At 42.0% G+C, this 6276-nt stretch overlaps 1 pseudogene; it reads right to left on the bottom strand.

Moving 5' to 3' along the window:
• Positions 1–5508: 5508 nt before the first annotated feature.
• Positions 5509–6276, bottom strand: LOC132426313 (ferritin light chain pseudogene; annotated as a pseudogene).

Genomic DNA, 6276 nt, shown 5'->3' on the forward strand with positions numbered 1-6276 from the left:
GAGTATCAGTTTAGTCAACAACAGCTCCACGCTTGTGCCCTAGCCTAGCAACCACAGCAGAAAGAGAGGAGCCAGGAGAGGCAAGTCTGTCGTTCTAGGAAATATCCTTGGACTGAGTCTCATTAGTCTGTCCCGGACAATTTTCCTGCCTATTCTAGAACTAATCACACAGCTGGGGAGGAGGGCTGGTATGTGTATGTTCTGACTGGCCAAACTGAGCCTAAGTCTTCCGGAACTTGGGCTGGAGCAGCAGAGTAGGGAATGTTATCCCCACAGAAACTATAGGGAAAGACGGGGAAGGGATGATTCACTGAGGAAAACTGGGGATTCTTTGACCAGCCTAAGGAGGAATAACTACTTGGCAAGCAACAACTTCATATCAACCTGCTTAATTTCTTTCTTTCTTTCAAAGGTAGACAGCAAGGTGGGGTGAGGGGTCCAGCTATTTGTGCTCGATAGTCATTTGATTTCTAGACAAGGGAGAGGTTTTATCCAATGAAAATAAAAATAAATTCAAGAAGAGTATAAGAACTAAGGAAATGACAACTAGGTCTCAGAGAAATGTACCAACAGAGCAGCGGGTCAAAGACTCGTACTACTGAGGTTTTAAAATGGATTCCCTTTATGTGCTTTTTCTGGTTTACCACCACCCTTTCCCTGTCTAGACCATTTCCTGCCTTTTGATCCACCTCCACGCGGCAGGAATCAGAAAGCTCACTCTCCCAACTCACTCACAGCTAGGCTGCAGGCACAGAACCTAGGCTCCCCAAATCTCACACACCCACTAGAGACGTCAGACCACAGACGAGCTACATGGCAATACAGGGCTGCAGGAAATCCATTTTGGGGGCACAGGTAGCCTCTGAGATGTTATCTTCCATGGGCAGAAGGTGAAAGTCCTGGCACCTCATGTCCACAGTGAGTGGTGTGTAATGCAGCATCTGGTTTCATTGGAGCCTTTCCTGGCACAATCTCTCAACGTGGTTTGGGCATTGTTTCTCACTGCGTGGCCTCCAAACCTGGCTCTCTAGTTCTCCAAAGATTCTCTGAGCTATCTAATATTCCTTAGGAAATGTCTTTTTTTTTTCTCCTTAAACTTGTATGTACTAAAACATGTATGTACTAAAGTTTATCAAAAACGTAGCACAGGTGTAAAAGGGAAAACTGAACAATTGTCAGATGAGTTTATCGGTTCAAACACCAGATCCAGATAATAAAAATAATAAGATTTTGTCAGCATTATTTGGACAGTTGACTAAACTTTCTATCTAATGTTATATGGTGACCCCAGACCAAGTTCTGTACTTATTTTAGATGGAAGTGTATAGCATGTGTGTTAAGAGCATGGATATTGGAACCAGCCTCTTGGTTTAGAAAAATCAAATGACAATGTTTTGTCACTTACCAGCTTTGTAACCTTTCTGTACCTCAATTTTCTCATCTTTAAAATGGGGGTAACAGAGTAATTACAGAAGTCAAGTATGTATTACATGCAAAGCATTTAGAATATCTGGTACTCACTAAATACTCAATAAATGGTAACTTTTTATTATCTAAAACAGAAATCCTTCAAAAGTTGTAAACATCTAATACACTTTATTTTAAAAATTTCCCAACTAATACATTTCAAAGACTAATTTCACTATTTTTCTACTGCTTCAAAGATTTGACCCTCAGCCTTCTCACATTCTTTATTCTCCCTAAAGAGTCCTGGGCATTTGCCATTTTCTCTTTCCATTGTCTATCCTCATTCATTGCGGTCCTCACACGTATGTACACACATCTTTAGTAACCTCCTCCTTTCTTTCCTTAATTTAAAAAATTCTCAGTTACCTCAGGAAACTCTCTCTTGATCTCTGGCTCCAATTTCAAAGAGTCAAGATCTTAACTACATTTTTTTAAAAATAGTTCTTTATTGGAGTATAACTGCTTCACAATACCGTGTTAGTTTCTGTTGCACAACAAAGTGAATCAGCCATATGCATACACATGTCCCCATATCCCCTCCCTCTTGAGCCTCCCTCCCAGCCTCCCTGTCTGCTATGCTGCTGCTTCCCACCAGCCAAATATTTTACATTCAGTAGTGCATCTATGTCGATGCCACTCTCACTTTGTCCCAGCTTCGCCCTCCCACCCCATGTCATCAAGCCCATTCTCGTGTCTACCTCTTTATTCCTGTCCTGCAACTAGTTTCATCAGTACCATTTTTCTTTTTTTAGATTCCTTATATATGCGTTAGCATACAGTATTTGTTTTTCTCTTTTTGACTTAACTTCACTCTGTATGACAGACTCTAGGTCCATCCACCTCACTACAAATAACTCAATTTTGTGTCTTTTTATGGCTGAGTAATATTCCATTGTATATATGAGCCACATCTTCTTTATCCATTCATCTGTTGGTGAACACTTAGGCTGCTTCCATGTCCTGGCTATTGTAAATAGTGCTGCAGTGAACATTGTGGTACATGACTCTTTTTGAATTATGGTTTTCTCAGGGTATATGCCCAGTAGTGGGATTGCTGGGTCATATGGTAGTTCTACTTTTAGTTTTTTTAAGGAACCTCCATACTGTTTTCCTTGGTGGTTGTATCAATTTACATTCCCACCAACAGTGTAGGAGGGTTCCCTTTTCACCACACCCTTTCCAGCGTTTATTGTTTCTAGCTTTTTTGATAATGGCCATTCTGACTGGCGTGAGGTGATACCTCATTGCAGTTTTGATTTGCATTTCTCTAATAATTAGTGATGTTGAGCATCTTTTCATGTGTCTCTTGGCCATCTGTAGGTCTTACTTGGTGAAATGTCTATTTAGGTCTTCTGCCCATTTTTTAACTAGATTTTTTTTTGGATATTGAGCTCCATGAGCTGTTTGTATATTTTTGAGATTAATCCTTTTTCTGTTGTTTCATTTGCAAATATTTTCTCCCATTCTGAGGGTTGTCTTTTTGTCTTGTTTATGGTTTCCTTTGCTGTGCAAAAGCTCGTAAGTTTAATTAGGTCCCATTTGCTTATTTTTGTTTTTATTTCTGTTACTCTAGAAGGTGGATCAAAGAAGATCTTGCTGTGGTTTATGTCAAAGAGTGTTTTTCCTATGTTTTCCTCTAACTACATTTTGAAATAATCTGTTCAGGTTACACTAATTTTGTGGGACCAATTCTAAAAGTGAACACTAGATGGCAACCTTCCTAAACTGTGCTGTTTTCCCAGGAGAGTTTCTGACCACGACAAATGTTGAGAGCCTCAAAATGGGACTGCATGATTCTTTAATTTCTTAAACTTTTGTTTGTTGTAAAAATCAAATAAGACTTTGGATCTCTCCATAAAGGATCTCTATAGTGGCTCATTCTTGAAAATAAAGTATTCCTTTTTATATCTTGCATGATCATTAATCTCTACCTTTAAAACTTTTTTTAAATTTTGTTTTATTCCTTAAAATAACGCAAATAGTAGTTGTGTCCATTTATTCATTATACCATATGATGCTTATGGCATATTAAATAGATTTAGTTCTTTGTTATATCTAATATATTTTTTATTTAATTTTATAGCCATCCAGAAATGATATTTTATATAATATACATAACAGAAGAACATATGCGTTTTTTTCTTTCTCCATGTTATCCTTATGGAAATTTGAGCTCAGGAACTGTATAATAATAGCTGAGGATTTCCTGATAGTGAGGATGAAGGAGAGCAGAGGTATGTTTTCTTTGAAAAGGGAATTGTATAACTCTCCTAAATTTCCTTAGGAAATTAAAATGTTAACTGGGAAATTATCTCTGGTAAAATGAAAATTTTATTAAATAAAAATACATGTTATTGTGGTTAAGGCAAGGAGCTTTATGACTCCAAGATAAAAATAGACAAAGAATATGAAAAATAGACTAGAGAAGAAATGCAAAAAGCCAAGTACTACATGAAAAAACGCGAAAATCACTAGCATTAAAAAAAGCAAGGGAGGGCTTCCCTGGTGGCGCAGTGGTTGAGAGTCTGCCTGCCGATGCAGGGGACACGGGTTCGTGCCCCGGTCCAGGAAGATCCCACATGCTGTGGAGCAGCTGGGCCTGTGAGCCATGGCCGCTGAGCCTGCGCGTCCGGAGCCTGTGTTCCGCAGCTGGAGAGGCCACAACAGTGAGAGGCCCGCGTACCGCAAAAAAAAAAAAAAAAAAAAAAGCAAAAAAAAAGCAAGGGCTTCCCTGGTGGCACAGTGGTTAGGAATCTGCCTGCCAGTGCAGGGGACATGGGTTTGAGCCCTGGTCTGGGAAGATCCCACATGCCGCAGAGCAACTAAGCCCATGCGCCACAACTACTGAGCCTACGTGCCACAACAACTGAGGCCCACATGCCTAGAGCCTGTGCTCCGCAACAAGAGAAGCCACAGCAATGAGAAGCCTGTGGACTGCAGTGAAGAGTAGCCCCCACTCACCACAACTGGAGAAAGCCCCCCCGCAGCAATGAAGACCCATGCAGCCAAAAATAAAAATAAACAAAATAAATAAATTTATTTTAAAAAAAAGCAAAAATAAAATTTTCTTTTGCCAAAAACAACGTTTTGGTTTTATCCCTCCTTTATAGTATAGTTAACAACTCAAGCTCAAATCCCAGCTCAGAAATCTACCTAGCTATGTGACCTTGGCCAAATTTTTTGACCTCTCTCTGCTGCAGTTTCCTAATCTGTAAAACAAGGTAAATCAGTAAAATGAGAGTTAAATGAGTTAATGAAAGTAAAGTTCTTAAAAGAGTACCTGGTTGAACTAATACTTTGGGTATACTAGGTTAAAGAAAATAACTCACCAGATAAATGACTGATTGTACAATTATATTTTTAAAAATCCAGCTAAATACTGTTTAATAGAGAGGGACATAAAACATAAGGACAGGGGCTTCCCTGGTGACACAGTGGTTAAGAATCCACCTGCCAAGGCAGGGGACACGGGTTCGAGCCCTGGTCGGGGAAGATCTCACATGCCGCGGAGCAACTAAGCCCGTGTGCCACAACTACTGAGGCCTCGTGCCACAACTACTGAAGCGTGCGTGCCTAGCGCCCGTGCTCCACAACAAGAGAGGCCACCGCAATGAGAAGCCCGCGCACTGCAACGAAGAGTAGCCTCCGCTCGCCGGGACTAGAGAACGGCCGCACACAGCAATGAGGACCCAATGCAGCCAAAAATAAAAAATAAATAAAAATTTTTTAAAAAACATAAGGACATAAAAAGGTTGAAAGTAAAAGTAAGTGAAAAGACATATGTGGCAGATAGTAACCAAAAGAAAGCTTGTTGTCATGTTAGTATCAAAATGGGGGTGGGAGGTGGGTTTTGTTTTGGGGGTGAGTTTTTTGTTTTGTTTTGTTGCTGCAAAAAGATTTACTGTTTCCATTTGGTCCAAGGCTTGGGGGAGGGCTCCAGGGTGGTTAAAAGACTGCCTAGTGGCTGCAGAGAGAGGCTTCAGGCAGAAGCCCTGGCACCAGAGGGCTCCTCAAAGGCCGCTGGGCTCCAGAGGCTCCTTCTTAGTCATGCTTGACGGTGAGCCTTTGGAAGAGATACTCGCACAGCCCAGCCTGGGGACCAGAGAGCCATCGGAAGTTAGTCAGGTGGTTGCCCATCTTCTTGATGAGTTTCACCTCCTCATCTAGGAGGTGGCTCTCCAGGAAGTCACAGAGCTGAGGGTCTGCGCGGCAGAACCCAGAGCAAGCAGATCTAAAAGGGCCTGGTTCAGCTTCTTCTCCATGAGAATGGCAGCTTCCATAGTGTCCTGGGTCTTATTCCACTCATCTTGAGATGGCTTCTGCCCATCCTGGAAGAGGGCACAGCCGCTGCACTGGTTTTTCATTTTCAAGAGAGGCTTGGCGCCCTCCTGCTTCTTCTCGGCCAATTTGTGGAAAACGTGGCCCAAGCCCTCCAGAGCTGTGGTGGAAATAGAAGCCCAGAGACAGGTAGGTGTAGGAGGCCGGCCCATGCAAGGTGACCGGGTGGGTGAAGGCGGCTTCCACCTCGATGGAATAATTCTGAGGAATCTGGTTGATGGGTAATAAGGAGTTAAGTTCGAAAAACAGTGCTGACTGGTCCCAGAGGCCGAGGATAACTGAGGGGCTGGTTCTGAAAGTTGCCACTGGAAAAAAGATGGAGGGTAGTCGGAGGCTTGGAGGAAGAGGCCTCCCTGGGTCTGTTCCGTCCAAACACTGTTGAAACAAGAGACAGATCTGCGGGACCTCTGAGCGCACTGCCTTGAAATAGGTTTCATGACCAAAATATAAAAAACAAAACACTAAAAACAT

Source organism: Delphinus delphis, chromosome 5 (genome assembly GCF_949987515.2).
Source record: "Delphinus delphis chromosome 5, mDelDel1.2, whole genome shotgun sequence".
NCBI classification, from domain to species: Eukaryota; Metazoa; Chordata; class Mammalia; order Artiodactyla; family Delphinidae; genus Delphinus; species Delphinus delphis.